The 16298-nt window shown below is 39.9% G+C and overlaps 1 protein-coding gene across 1 annotated transcript in view; it reads right to left on the bottom strand.

The window, feature by feature from the left end:
- The window catches only part of bahd1.L (bromo adjacent homology domain containing 1 L homeolog), a 137865-nt gene extending 122199 nt beyond the window's left edge, over positions 1 to 15666 (bottom strand). Inside the window, exon 1 of the mRNA XM_018231240.2 lies at positions 15485 to 15666. The gene's annotated coding sequence lies outside the window, so the exon portion shown is untranslated. The remainder of the gene's footprint in view (positions 1 to 15484) is intronic.
- Between the last annotated feature and the right edge of the window lie 632 nt (positions 15667 to 16298).

The raw sequence follows: 16298 nt of genomic DNA, 5'->3' as shown, positions 1-16298 counted from the left end.
TAAATGCATGGTTGCTAGGGTACATTGCATCCTAGTAACCAGATTGCTGAAATTGCAAACTGGAGAGCTGCTGAATAAAAAGCTAAATAACCCAGAAATAATAAAGAAAAAAACTAAAACCAATTGCACATTGCCTCAGAATATATTACTCTCTGCATGCATCATACTAAAAGTTTATTTAAGGGTGAACAACCCCTTTCAGAAGACCAATAAATGCTTTTGGCGTCCCTTCGGTTCGACCTTCAGAAGCCTGCAGTAGGAGAAACCTGTGTGTTCTATAAGGGGAGGGCAACGGGGTTAATGCAGCTACTGTAGCCATTTAAAGAGAAAGGGTTCAGCTACACTGAGTCAGAAAGGGGAATGAGTCACTTGGTAAATGGCCCTATAAATGAGTGGCTATTACTGTCACTTCCCTCACTCTCTGTAGGCAGTAAAGTGCATTTGAGTGGGCTTAATACAGTAGAAGCAACACATTGAAGTCTATGATTTGGGAGATCTAAGGTAAAATGCGTGGCCTTAGACAGCTGCTCAGAGAACTCAGAGACCTTTAAATTCAGTCTAAAACTAATGGATGCTGTAACGCAGGTGGGGACAGACAATGGAAAGAACTACAACTGCCAGCATTAGCCCTGCCGACCGAAGCTTCATTAGCTTTTACTCCTACAGCACAGGCTGAAAATGCACCAGTATTGGCTCTTATTTAAAGGGGAAATATGTTCTGTTTATAAGTACAGATATGTGACCAGTAATGCTTCGGACCTGGGGTTTTCCCGGATAAGAGGTTCTTCCATAGTGGATCGCCATACCTTTAGATTTAAAATTATTTAAGCATTAATTAAACCCAGTAGGCTTATTTTGCTTCAAAAAAGGATTAATTATATCTTTTCTGGAATCAAGTACTGTTTTAAAAAGGATATCAGTACAGGTATGGGACCTGTTATCCAGAATGCTCTGGACCTGGGATATTCCGGATAACGGATCTTTCCGTAATTTGGATCTTCATACCTTAAGTCTACTAGAAAATCATTAAATAAACCCAATATGCTGGTTCTGTTTCCAATAAGGATTCATTATAAGTTAGCTGGGAGCAAGTACAAGTCTTTCCATAATTCTGTATAATGGACCCCCTACCTGTATTAAATATTTGAATTTTTTATTAAAACTTAGTCTATGGGAAATAGCCATCCTGTAAGAGTTTTCTAGATAATGAGTTTCTGTATAACAGATCCCGTGCCCATACAGTTCCCACTGACATATGGTTCTTTCGAACACTTGATACAAATCAGATACCGCCCAGGATTAATTATTTTTATAGCTCGCTTGCTTCATATAAGTGGAAGAAACCATAATTGCTCTGATCAGGGATCGGTTCCCTTCAGCTAGCTAATCATCATAAAAGAAAGTCAGATACTCGCTTAGATTTACAAAGCCATCACGGTTGAAAGGATCATTTCTCAGACATGGAAGTACCATTGTTTTACACAGCAAGAAAATCCATATGCGCCAATACAGATCTATACTTAGCCAGTGTAATGTCTCTTTAAGTTAGAAAGAAACAGGCAGGGGGTGACAGATATTGCTCATATAATGATCAGGAAAGGCCGCAATCATGTTAATTGCTGTTTTCTTCCAGCTGACTAGGAACTGGTTAAGGGCACTTTTTCTCAGGCTGAAATCTGGTGTTTGGTCACAGAGGTCACACTGAAGGTTAGGAGGAGTTGAAATCCCATTAGATGCATTGTATACAGTAGCCACAAGCATGTTCGCATCAATAGGGCTGTCAGGAACTAGCCAGGCACAAGAAATGTACAGGCCCACCCAGTCGGCACCCTCTCTGTCCTGACAGCACATGCATTACTTGTCTTGTAACTATATCTTAGAGTAATGTCACAATGGGCACTGCTCCTCCCAGGCCTTCCATTCACTTACATTGGAAACAGTGGGTAGCACAAGCATAAATGGTATTTAGCTTAGAAGAGCCCCCAGAGCATTTTCAGTCCAAAAAGTGTTCACACTTGCCCCACCTAGGGTTACTACAATGGGAGCTGCTAAAAGGGGTTGTTCACCTTCCAAACACTTTTCTTCAGAAACAAAAATAAAGACTTTGTTCAATTGCTTACCTTTTTTTTAATGTTTTGCAAAATTGCAGTTTAATGTTCCCGTCTCTGGTGTTTTTGAGGCAAGAACTCAAATTTTTCATGAATAAGTCACCTATCCCAATTTGAAGATATTGTGGTTTGTGCTGGGTTTAGCCCGATAACCTGAATTCAGGGGGTTTTTGGGCAAAACCGGAAAAAATCAAGCGATTCTGGTTTTCGCTTGATTTTAAAGGAGAAGAAAAGGCACTTGGGGTTGCCAAATGTTAGGCACCCCAAGTGATTGTATTGACTTACCTAAAACCCCGGGCCGGTGCTCCTTTTTCTGCTGCTTTTTCTTCATGTGGCTGTGCATACACAGTAGAACGAAAAGCTGAATTTTAACTAAAAAGTCACTATTTCATTCAACTGCGCATGCATTTGCCCTGGGAAATTTGAAGAAAGAAGAAGCCAGAAGTGGATCGTCCCAGTGCAGTTTTCTGCTGATAGGGCACCGGCCCAGGGTTTCAGGTAAGTCAGTACAATCACATGGGGGTGCCTTACATTTGGCACCCCCAAGTGCACAAAGCCTTTCCTTCTCCTTTAACAGGTTTTTTCCTGATCTGATTAATTTGAGTTTTTTTACTTAATAAATAAGGTAAAATCAGGCATGGGAGTTTGGTTGTAGTTTTTTTTAATAAAATAATTAGATAAATTCGGAGTTAAGTAGATAACCCCCTAAATGTATTACTTTAGAACAGTTTACAAAGTCGGTGACCCCCAAGAGGTGAAAAATGGAACTTTAAACTTCAATATTAGAGAAAAGGTTGCAAATAGATAACAGAAAGTAATAGAGAAAAAGTCTTTATTCCTGACAAACTATCTGAAAACAACTGAAATTAAAAAAGTGTTGAAGATGAACAACCAAGTCTAGCATTTGTGTGAAAAGGCAGAAACTTCAACCTGCATGTGGCCAACACAGGTACAGAATCCATTATCCTTTAACCCTGCTAGCCAGAAAGCTGTAAATTACGGAAAGTCCATCTCCCATAGACTCCATTTCAATCAAATAATTCTAATTTTTAAAAATTATTATCTTAATTATTTCCTAAAAAACAGTACCTTGTACTTGATTCTAACTATGATATTTAATTAATCCTTACTGGAGGCAAAACAGTACTATCGGGTTTAATTAATGTTGCAGGGGTTGTTCATCTTTCAGTTAACTTTTTGTATGATGTAGAAAGTGAAATTCTGAGACAATTTGCAATTGGTTTTTATTTTTTATTATTTGTGGTTTCTGAGTTATTTAGCTTTTTTTTCAGAAGCTCTCCAGTTTGCAATTTCTGGTTGCTAGGGTCCAAATTATTGATTGATTTGAATAAGAGATTGGAATAGTAATAGGAGAGGACTTATGTAAACAAAAGTAGCAGTAACAATAAATGTGTAGATTTACAAAGCATTTGTTTTTGCATGGGGTCAGTGACCCATATTTGAAAGTTGGAAAGAGTCAGAAGAAGAAGGCAAATAATTAAACAATTAAGACCAATTGGAATGTTGCTTAGACTTCTATTATGATATTTAAGGGACCTCGCAGAAATTACTCTAGAGCATGCAACGCTCAATACAAATGTTTCATAATACATTATACGCCGTCAAAGTTACTTTTGGTTTATTTCCTATTTCTTTAATCGGTTGGTCCACTAGATTGAGACAGGGCCAGTTCCATCTCTACTCTTTTCTCTCTCTCTCTCTCTTCATTCCTTTTCTCTAAGTAAATACTCGATGTTATTACATAACTGTTATAACTACTTATTCTTGAAAGAAATGTTGCTTAGAATTGACCATACTATAACATACTAAAAGTTAATGTAAAAGTGAACCTCCCCTTTAAATTATATTTTTTGACGAATTATGGCGACCCAAATTACAGAAAGATCCCAAGCATCCTGTATAGCAGAATGTATTTTGTATACTGGGCAAAGCTTCTGAGAAATGTGGTCATATGCCAGTGTACGATCCATAACCTTCTTCATGAATTAAATGCATAAGTCTAGTCTGCACAGGAAGCTGTCAGCTACAAACAAAAGGGGTTCTGAAAATCAGCTGTTTATGGGGACCCCTTTATTTAAAGACACGTGTTCAGCCTTCACTGCAGAGTGTACCATGTCTAACCATTTCTGTTCTGAGCCTCTGGCTCATGGCAAGATTACATAAGCAGAACCGTAATCACTAGAAAGGGATGGCTGATTTCCTTGGCACAGGAAAGGAACAGTTTGCCAGGTTGGTAGGTCAATTTGGTCTATTTTTACAATACTGCCAGAATGTATGGTCATGTATATGAACTTGGGGGAACAGATTTGGCAGACCATCCAGTGATTCTATCAGATGAATTTCAATCAAAAATATAATCTGCAAATGCACCTTGTCTCCAGATATATAGAGACTGTAAAAGGAGACACCACCCCTCTTCTTCCCCTATTACATCCCTTTCTATGGCAAATCATCCAGTATCTATCGCTTTGGCCCATGGGCTAAAGGGACTGTAGAGAATCACCCAGCCAATGGGCATGTTTTGGTTAAAGGGGTGGTTCACCTTTAAGTTATTTTAGTAAATTATAGAATTGCTAATTCTAAGCAACTTTTCAATTGGTCTTCATTATTTATTTATTTTTAATTATTTGCCTCACTCTTCTGATTCTTTCCAGCTTTCAAATAGGGGTCACTGATCCCATATAAAAAAATAAATGCTCCGTAAGGCTACAGATTTGTTGACAATTTTTATTACATATATTTGTATTCAGGCCTCTCCTATTCATATTCCAGTCTCTTATTCAAGTCAATGCATGGTTGCTAGGGTAATCTGGACACTAGCAATTGGATAGCTGAAATTGCAAACTGGAGAGCTGCTGAATAAAAAGCTAAATAACTCAAAAACCACAAATAATAAAAAAATGAAAACCAATTGTAAATTGTCTCAGAATATCACTCTCTACATCATATTAAAGGTGAAACTCCTATAAAGGAAATAAAAGTAGTGAGGGGTGAGGTTGAGAGAGGAGAAATATCTGTGCCAGAAAGGCTAAGGAGGAGCTTTTGGAAAATAAGCTGTTTCAGTTGGTAGAGTGGGAATGGGCACTGTGCATGGAATTCCCCTTACATTTACCCTCTAGGGCCTTAAGAATGAGGCATAGAAGGGAGGGGCTATGTGTAGAGGCAATGTAGGAGACAGCTACAGTACAGCAAACAATTAACGTTTTTCCTTTTTTTTTCTGTTTGACAGGCAGTGTATTAGTTATTTGCATTGAGACAGTAAGGAGAAAGGCACAGAAAGAGAAGGAAGGTTAGTAAGGCTGTGTGCTGAATTCCTGCGTAACTGTGTAGCACACTGTGTACAGGAGAACGTGTGTCTGGAATTTCAGCCAAGGACTGAGGAGGGTTGAGTGTGACGGGCTTGCACGAAAGTAAATAGTAGTAGGCAGGAGACAGCTGAAAGAACTGACTAATGTGCATGGTTGGAGCAAGGTAGATGGGAAGGGGGGGCCACAGTTTTTTAAAAAAGAAAGAAGACTGGAGGATGATTACTGGTATTGGGTGGATGAATAGAGGAAGGAAGGGAATGATTTATGCAAAAGAGAAGAAGATGCTGGTTAAAAATATCCCAAGCAGAGTAAGGCTTTGTGCCCTTAGAATAGAGTGTAAAGAATTGTTGCATGCAGCACCTCCTCTATTTAACAGTGCTGTATACCGAGCAGGCACTGGGTGGGCAGCAAGTGGGTGTCCCCTGAGTATATGCATTATTTAGATGTACAAGCAAGGGAACTGGCAGGGATTAAATACAGGGGGCTCCCTTGCATTTGACTGTATGCCTATGCATAGGGCCTTCCTCACCTTTTTGTACCTGTATTGATTGTGATGTTTGTTACTCCATATATTCTATGTATGTAATTCATGTGATGTAGTTGTATAATCACATTTACTTTACAGTGCTACGCAATATGTTGGCGCTATATAAATACATGTTAATAATAATAATAATAATAATAACACTGAGCCTGCGCTTGGCTCTAAATGTTTCTACTCGGACGCAGGGTGCACAGGGCAGCAGACACCTTCTATTCCTACTGGCGCAGAAGTGCTTCTTGCACCCTGTCCTTCCGTGCTGGCCAATACCAACTCTCATATAGCTGCTAGTCATTGAATATACAGTGTTTGGGAGGATTTCCATTCTGCCACTAACATAGAGAAAATCCCCCTTTAGCACTTGCCAGGTAAAGCAGATGGCAGCGATATGGCAAACACACGCAGTAGGGCCACTTCATTCCAAATGCAAATCTGCTGTCAGCAGTGCAAGCAAACACAGCTTCTTTATTTCCCCTGACATAAAAGAAAGTGACCTGAACTCCGGCATTCAGCAGCCGCTTCCCTGTGGGAGTGACACACCACACTGGCTTCTATTATGTACATTCTATTTAGTTTGCTGGGGTCCTTACAATTACTGAATACGGAGGTGCCCAACATCTGACCAACAGCTGCTGCTAAAGTCCAAGATGCCAGAGAACTCCTTGCAGCAAATGGCAAGTAAGATCTGGCCCGTGATTAGAATGGCTTCTGCTACATGGTTTGAAGAGAACAGAAAGGGATAAACAAATCCCACTTTTCAGTTGTAGTGACATTTACACCGACCTTTAAAACCGGTGATGTTTTTCATAAATATATATTGGAAAGTTGCTTAGAATGATGTTATTTTATTATGCACCACCTGCACCTACTACCCTATGTTATAGGGGTGGTTCTAATTCTAATTCTAAGCAACTTTTCAATTGACCTTCATTTTTTCTTTCTTATAGTTTATGATTTATTTGCCTTCTTCTTCTTCTGACTCTTTCCAGTTTTCAATTGGGGGGTCACTGACTCCATCTAAAAAAACAAATGCTCTGTAAGGTTACACATGCAGCCAGGGCCGGTTCGCCTTTAGGTTAACTTTTTTTTTTTTTTTTAACTTTCTGTTTATTGAAAATTTACACATATATTTGACAGTATGTATTTCCTTTTCTTGTCTATACATGAAACAAAAAACATTTCTGATACACATTCTCAGTATTTAAGTTAACGTTTAACTTATAATAGAATGGCTAATTCTAAGCAACTTTTCAATTGGTCTTCTTTTTTCCTTTTTTTTATAGTTTTTGAATTACTTGCCTACTTTTTCTGACTCTTTCCAAATTTCAAATGGGGGTCACTGACCCCATCTAACAACAGACAAGGCTGCATATTTATTGTTATTGCTACTGTTTATTACTCATTTTTCTATTCAGGTCCTCTCCTATTCATTTTTCAGTCTCTTATTCAAATCAAATCAGTGCTTGGTTGCTAGGGTAATTTGTACCCTAGCAACCAGATTGCTGAAATATCAAACTAGAGCCCTGCTGAAAACAAAGCTCAAAAACCACAAATAAAAAATGAAAAACAATTGCAAATTGTCTCACAATATCACTCTCTACATAGTTAATTTAAAGGTGAATGACCCCTTTAAACTGATTCTTCTAGAGAGGAGCATTCTTGAATTTACATAGACAAAAGAAGCGCTGGATGTGCATGAATGTATGAAAGCGGAAATGGTTGCACTGAGCTTTATCTCATTCATTTCCCAACACAAACAGTGAGAGAAGTTGTCAGACCATTCCTCCTGTTCAGTTTCATGCTGTACATTTTGCACATCAGCTGCCTGTGTGGGTAGTGCAGCGTCTCATGCCTGATCGGAGGAAGTGTGTGTGGCTGAGTACATAAGGACAGAATGCCCTTTGGTGTTAGTTCCCTCCAATGAAAGTGTTTCCCGGAATGTGACAGTGCTGATGCGACACCGGAGGGAATCTAATCTGAGCCGACAAATTCAGGAAGCAATTCATTATTTCCCTTAACTGGTGAATGTTTTACTGGATCTTGCATTGTCCTCTGTCTCCCGATCAATGCAATGTTCATAGCTGCCCTGCAATTATCAATACACCGGTATAATTAGAGATAACAAGGAGTTTAATGAAACTTTTACTTTGCAACATAATATCCTGATGTCAGTCCGCTGTAATGCCCTTATTTGAAATCAGTTCTGGGCAGGCAGAAAGGAAAGATTTATTACACGATGATAAGTAGACACTGCTTTATATATGGAAAATTGAGGACTTTTTATTTATCTTACCTTTACAGTCAGTGAAGCATGAAGGTTTATATGCTAGAATATGTAACAGAACTCTCCTTCACAGTCTATTTAAATTCTGTCTCCCTGTGCCAATGAGGTTTCCTCCTGTATCCCCCACACACAATCCTAAACCACAAAGGCAAGTTATTTGCTCCTGATAAAACTGACCATTGTGACATGGGCCGCCAAAAGCTGCCAACAGACTGACTATGGGGCTTGAAAATCTGTATTCCTGTATTCCCGTTGGCTGTATTCCCACTGAGCGTTTGGAACAAAGATGCCAATGGAAATGCCAGTGGCGGAACTACCTGGGGAACAATTGGTCCAGGGGCCACACCCCCTCAGGGCCCCCCAGCAGTTCGCGCACCGCTGAAGCCGCAGTGAAAAATGTGTACGGCGGGGGATGGGAGGGCCCTGCTGCACGTCCTGCACCCGGGCTAGTTACGTAAATGCCATAAAAATACCAGTGCTGGCACAGTGATACTAAATGTGTAGGACGGGTATGGGATCCATTATCCGGAAACCCATTTTCCAGAAAGTTCTGAATTACGGAAAGGCCTTCTCCCATAGACTTCATTTTATCCAAATAATGCATATTTTTCAAAATGATTTCCTTTTTCTCTGTAATAATAAAACAGTACCTTGTACATGGCCCAAACTAAGATATAATTAATCCTTATTAAAAGCAGAACCGGCCTATTGGGTTTATTTCACGTTTTCATGATGTTCTAGTAGATATAAAGGGGAAGAAAAGTCTAAAATAGTATAAAGCTAGAAATGCTGTATTTTGTATACTAAACATAAACTTACTGCACCACAAGCCTAATCAAACAAATGATTTATGCTTTCAAAGTTGGCCACAGGGGGTCACCATCTTGTAACTTTGTTAAACATCTTTGCAAGACCAAGACAATGCACATGCTCAGTGTGGTCTGGGCTGCTTAGGGATCTTCATAAATTATCAAAACAGCACAAGTCAAATAATATCTGCCAGAAGCCGATACAGCAAGACTGATTAATAATCAGAATATTCAGATTGCACTGGGTCCTGTGTTGTCATATAATCTAATGTGGATTTTATAGTTTTTTTTATTGTTTAATACAAACTTTCTCCAACTCTGCAGAACCAGTGACTGCAGCAAAATAATCCTCCAAATAGAATCCCAGTTTATCTGTTTAAATATGGCTCCATGATCTTTGTCCCTGCAGCTGGAGTTGGAAACAGTAAAGGGGATGTCAAGCCAAAATAAAATCTAATACAAATCTCGACACTGTCCACGACTGCTCTACAGGGAAACAAACAAAGCTACAGTACTTGAGTTCTGCATGGCTGGGAAGTAAGGCGGTGGCTCCCCCTGCTGTTTCCCTGCAGAGCAGTTAGGGACTGTCTGACAATTCCTATCCACAGCAGTGAATGAAGGGAGAATTTCACTGCATACAGTCAGGTTTCTTATAAAAACGGTACACACTTTTTAATTAAAGTATATTGGAGATAGGTTTCTTTTTCATTACATGGCCTTTAAGGTATGAAGATCCATATTACAAAAAGATCCTTTAACTGGAAAGCCCCAGGTCCCGAACATTCTGGATAATAGGTCCCATACTTGTATTTGCCTACAAACACCCAAGCACCTTTTTTCATTAGTGGAAATCTTCCTTCAAATAATTCCTATTCAAAAGAGGATGATTTTGGTGTTTTTCCCATGCCTAAAACACAGCGGTCAAGACACCAAAATTGCCTTGTTTGACATAAGTAAAAAGCCCCTGCCAAGCACAACATTTCTCTGCCAGTGTTTTTCCACAGGAATAGAGAGAATGTCAATTTGACCAGCTACTGTATGCATAAATGATGCAATCTGCCACCGTAACCGAGGAGGATTCTTAATTTTTTTCTGTTTTTTTTGTAATTACCACAGAGTCCCTAAGTAATATTTTGTTGCTAGAATTTAATTACCATACAACCTGGTAACAGGAGGTCATAATGGAGTAAAAATAGGAGTGGGTCTAAAATAAAAATAAATATAAATATATATATATATTTTGACTGGGTGCAGAGCCACAGCAGCGTTATTCTATTCAAAAAGAAGTCCGCGCACTCAGGTCTTAAAGAAAAAAAATAAGATTCCTAGTAATAAACTTAATATAATTGTTGTTCTTTTATATAATACAATGTATATATAGTTGTAGAAAGGAGTAGCTACCACTAGCTAATTTTTATTTTTTATATATATATATATATATATATATATATATATATATAAAAACTTCCAAAATAAATAATAAAGTCCAACTGAAAAGTTGAAAAGTTACTCATAATAGATCCATAACATACAGAAAAGTCATAAAAAGTTATTTTACTTTGTATTCAGCAGCTCTCCCTAAAGGTGAACCAGCCCTTTAGAGGTACTTTAATTGCATATGACATGTTGGACTGGTTTCTCTGTAATGACAGACCAGGCATTTCATTGACTTGCTAATTTGCCATGCAGCGTGTGGCTTTTATACAGAGTTTTAAGTGGTGACGTGCAGTTTCACATTTGCTACTGTTGCTGCTAAATCATTTTCCTACCTTTGTTGTAACCATAAGCGAATGTCATTTATTAGGCTCTCTTCTGTAATGTCCCTACTGAATCCACAGCACAGACCTGCAGAGGAGTAGCAGATTCATTCCCAGGATGCCCTAAGGCAGAGATGTTAAACACCAGCGGTTTTGAACTAAAAATTCCATCATTTCCCGGCAGCCCAGGGCCCCCCAGCCCAATAGTATTTCGGTGCTGCGAGGATTTTTCCCTTTTTTTTTTTATTTCCAGCTGATAATTAAATTAAGATATTCCCCTAAGCAGCATGGACTTGTCTGTACTAGAACAATGTGCTGGCAGTAAAAGGGTTATTTAGAGTCTTGCTTCATATCAGAAATGACAATTACTGGAACCGCCATGCAAGTCACAAGGTTTTTCCAATGAAGCTATTTAATTTCAGCTATATCAGCTACATGGCAGGTTAAACGCACCAGACCCTTTAAAATTCTTTCGATTCAGTTTATCAAGACTCGCCCTGTCAATCAATTAAAATAGACTTTTGAGACATTCCCAAATATGATGGTGTTTTATAAACTATCACATATTACCACTAAAGGGGTTCCGGGGAGAGACTCGCTCTGACAGTTGCTTGTTAGACAACAATGTGCCGGGTGGAGTGTAATAATGAGAGGCGGATTATGGATGTGGGATCTCACCATACTTGTCTCCTGAACGTGGCACCTCACCCTCTATTAAACATTAATCAATACAGTAAAACCCATTCATTCACACATAGTAAAGCTCGTTATTTGATGCCGTCACAGCATCTTCCTAGGAATGGCAGAGGATGAATTGCTTCACGGTGTATCACTAATTGCTAAGGCGCTTATTCTAAAGATTCAAACAGAATCCCTAAAGTAGGAAGCCTTTTTCCCTTAAAGAGGTAGTTCACCTTTAAGTTAACTTTTAGCGTGTTAAAGAATGTCCTTTTCTTAGCATCTTTTCAATTGGTTTTAATGTTTTATTTGTTATAATTTATGAATTATTTGGCTCTCTTCTGCATCTTTTTCAACTCTTAAATGGGGGTCACTGAACCCAGCAGCCAAAGAACTACGGCTCTTAGCGGCTATAACTTTGTTATTGCTACTGTTTATTATCTTTCTATTCAGTCCCCCTACTATTTATATCTCATCTTCTTATTCAAGCCACTGCCTGGTTGCTAGGGTAAATTGGACTCTAGCCACCAGATAACTGCAGAACTTCCAAACTGGTCCTTTAAATTTTGATATGAATTATATGCCTTCATCTTCTGCATCTTTTTCAACTCTTAAATGGGGGTCACTGACCACTGGCAGCAGAAGAACTGCTGCTCCGAGAGGCTACAATTTTATTGTTAATGCTACTTTTTAATAATTATCCTTATATTCAGTTCCCCTACTATTTATATCCCAGACTCTTATTCAAGCAACTGCCTGGTTTCTAGGGTAACTGGACTTTAGCAACCAGAACTTCCAAACTGGTCCTTTTAAAAGACAGAAATGTAAAGATAAATGTTGGTAAAGGTATGGGACCTGTTATGCAGAATGCTTGGGACCTGGAGTTTTATGGATAATGGATGTTTCCATATTTTGGATCTTCATACCTTGAATCTACTAGAAAATCATGTAAACATTAAACAAACCCAATAGGCTGGATTTGCTACCAATAAGGATTAATTATATCTTAGTTTGGATCAAGTAGATCAAGGTACAGATATTTCATTAGAAGCCAATTAATTCACCTGTACAGGTATGGGACCTGTTATCCAGAATGCTCGGGAACTGGAGTTTTCCAGATAATGAGTCTCTCTGTAATTTGATCTTCATACATTTAGTCTACTAGAATATCATGTAAACATTAAATAAACCCAATAGGCTGATTTTGCTTCCAATAAGGATTAATTATATCTTAGTTTGGACCAAGTACAATGTACTGTTTTATTATTACAGAGAAAAAGGAAATCATTTTTAAATATTTGGATTATTTGGATAGAATGAAGTTTATGGGAAAAAGACATTCTGTAATTCAGAGCTTTCTGAATAACATGTTTCTGGATAACGGATCATATACCTATATTGTTTTATTATTACAGAGAAAAAGGAAATCATTTTTAAAAAAATGTAATTATTTGGATAAAATGGAGTCTATGGGAGATGGCCTTTCCGTAATTTGGAGCTTTCTGGATAACAGATTTCCACATAACGGATCATCCATACCTGTCTGCATGGAGTGACAAAAACTTGGTCTTCTGTTAAACAGAGACATGTTCTTTCAATATATTGGAGCCATGAAAATCTTCCTCTGTTGCTTAACTACAACTCCCTGCATTCCCTAAAAAAACCGTTCAAGGTACAGGTTGAAGAATTCCTTCTAAATGTAAAAATATTGTTTTTTGCTAGTCATGCACTGCTATGTGATGAAGCATTCCTCATGTCAGTTCTGCTTATTAAAACAACATTGTATTTAAATAACTAATGATGGGGGTAAATAAATCAATAAAGGTAAAATTCAGGCCTGTGGGTATAGGCTTTTATCCCCATACTGTTCATGGGTATGTGTAGAGGTGAATGTTGTTACAATATATCTGGAGACAGTGCAAGTTAGTAATAGGCATACAGATGTACCAGCAGAACGAGAGGAAATAAAAGAACAAGCAAGTCTCTCTCCAACAGAGCTTACAGTCTAATCAGATACATAGAATGATATAATCCATAATCGTTAGCTGGTGCAACACAGTATGTGAATATTCCATTTCCAAAATCCCACAAATATCTGCATGTGCAATGCCAAGGGGTGCTGCTTCCATCCATTAGTTATACAGAATTTCTGGTTCTGCTACAATCTGGGTAACAGTGGGACCCTGCAGGTATTTAGGTAGGTCTGTCCCAGTGGCTGCTGGGAAACATGGGAGTGGGGCAGTTATGACCCTTTTAGTGTTATTATGGCCCCAAGCATATGCAGGAGCTCCTGCAAATCTCATGTTAAACTTTAAAAAGTAAACAATATCTGTAGATCTGTGAATACAACAAATAGCTGGCTAACTACACAAATCCCAGCATCCTCTGCTAGCCGCTGACTGAGAGATGCCTGCAGAGAGCCAGGCCTAACTGAAGTATTATTTCTATTAAAGGGATACTGTCATAGGAAAATGTGTGCTGCTCCAGTAGTAATCTGCACTGGAATCAATTTTTCAACAGAGCAAACATATTTTTTTATATTTAATTTTGAAATCTGACATGGGGCTAGACATATTGTCAAGTTTCCCAGCTGCCCCCAGTCATGTGACTTGTGCTCTGGAATACTTCAGTCACACTTTACTGCTGTACTGCAAGTTGGAGTGATATCACCCCCTCCCTTCCCCCCCCCCAGCAGCCTAACAACAGAACAATGGGAAGATAACCAGATAACAGCTCCCTAACACAAGATAATAGCTGCCTGGTAGATCTAAGAACAGCAGTTAATAGTAAAAGCCAAGTCCCACTGAGACTGATTCAGTTATATGAAGTAGGAGAAATAACAGCCTACCAGAAAGTAGTTCCATCCTAAAGTGCTTGCACAAGTCACATGACTGGGGGCAGCTGGGAAACCGATAATATGTCTAGCCCCATGTCAGATTTCAAAATTGAATATAAAAAAATCTGTTTGCTCTTTTGAGAAATGGATTTCAGTGCAGGATTCTGCTGGAGCAGCACTATTAACTGATGTGTTTTGTAAAAAACACGTTTTCCCATGACAGTATCCATTTAAGATAAAGAAGTCAAGATTCTCATTGGCTAAGCAGCATCCACATTCATTATCATCACTACTTAGTAGCGCTCAGGCCTGGACTGACAATCTGTGGGTTCTGGCAAATGCCATAAGGGCTGCTGTAAGTTGCCATAGACTAGTGACTATTTAGTGGGCTGGTGGGGGGGGGCCTGTTTGGGCCTCTGTATACTTGGAATGCCAGGGCCTATTTGGACTCCAAGTCGAGACCTGGTAGTGCTCCAGCTCCAGGGAATCCCCTCTCTCACAGGCCATACCATATACAGCAGCCACAGGCATTAGCGTGACGTCACATGACGCAATTTTTCACCTTACAGGGTAGACGTCACAGCAGTGGCAGAATTCTGTTCTATTGCAATGGGGTTTTGCGAGCAGAAATAGCCAACCCGCTAACTGTTGTGTAACTACTACTTCCAGCACAACAGGGAACCTGGGAGCTGTAGTTCACTCACAGGAGCCGCAAGGCCGTTTCCAGGAAGGCAAAGTATTTGTGCAGCGAGTGAGCACCATGGGTCCCAGTCACACGGCGGCAGCAGCAGCCTATACCTACATCTTTCTACAGTCAGAGGTGTCAGAGCGGGCGGCCAGACAGGAACACGTGACTTGTTCGCAGGTGACAGTCAGTCAAGCAATGGCCACACTGTTGTCCTATAGGTGCGCTGTATCCTGGGTGGCACAGAATTGGCGCGGAGGAGGGTGGCACCCTGGGCAGAGCGAGGGAACAGCACCCACAGGGGCACTTCTCTCTACAACAAGGAATCAATGCGCCTACAAGCCAGGGAGGAACTCGCCAACCAGCGAGGGCTATTTATGTGCAAGGTGCTCGCCCTGAATCCTTCCCCATGCCCACCCTGAGCCCCGGCACAAACAAACAGAAAGGCTTCTCTTACCTGGCACGTGAGCGGCCACGGGAGGCACATGCCAGGGACAACCAGCAGGCGCCATCTTTCCGGTTATCCACAGGGTCCCTAATGCCCGGGCTCAATTTGCATTAAGAGAAAACAGAGAGGAGAGAGAGGAGGAGAAGAGCAGCGGCAGCACCAGCCATCTGTAGGGAGGAGGAGGGGGAGGAGTGTCAGAGAGAGAGAGCGGCTAGAGGGGAGGAGATGGGACACACATAGAGGAGTGCGGTGCAGGCACAGGGGAGGGGGAAGAGACACGAGTCGCCCAGTGACACATAAAATAGTGAGACGGCTTCGCGGAGGCTCCCAAACTGCAGAAAAGTGGGGTAAAGGCAAAGTAATCTCACAGCAGGCACAAGACGAAGGGGTCGGGCGGGACTTGAGCCATTGATGGACAGCTACAAGTCACACCAGGAGTTTCTCTGGGAAATAGTCATGTTATGCACTGCCTTATGAGAGGAAGGGACTCACAGATGATGTGGGGCAATGTGGAGAGGAAAATTCCTCAGATGCCTGTGTTTGGTGTTCTTACTGGTGAAAGACACACACAGCTCTTTTTGGGGAGCCCTAACAACACCAACTATAGGTAGGAAGACAATTCTCAACAAATGTATTTTACTATCAACAGACAAATACAAGAGTCCTCTGACTCAACCCATTATCAATATATTTAAGACAGAGACATTTTGTGCATACTGCTACTGAAAAATGCCTTACCCTTTAAACAAAACAGGGATTGTTTGTCCATATATTGTAATATATTTAAGCTGGCCAACTACGTCAAAGTCATCCCATATCTGGC

Source organism: Xenopus laevis, chromosome 8L (genome assembly GCF_017654675.1).
Source record: "Xenopus laevis strain J_2021 chromosome 8L, Xenopus_laevis_v10.1, whole genome shotgun sequence".
In the NCBI taxonomy this organism is placed as follows: domain Eukaryota; kingdom Metazoa; phylum Chordata; class Amphibia; order Anura; family Pipidae; genus Xenopus; species Xenopus laevis.
Note: the sequence above shows the minus strand (reverse complement) of the source record. Positions and strands in the feature narration are given on the sequence as shown.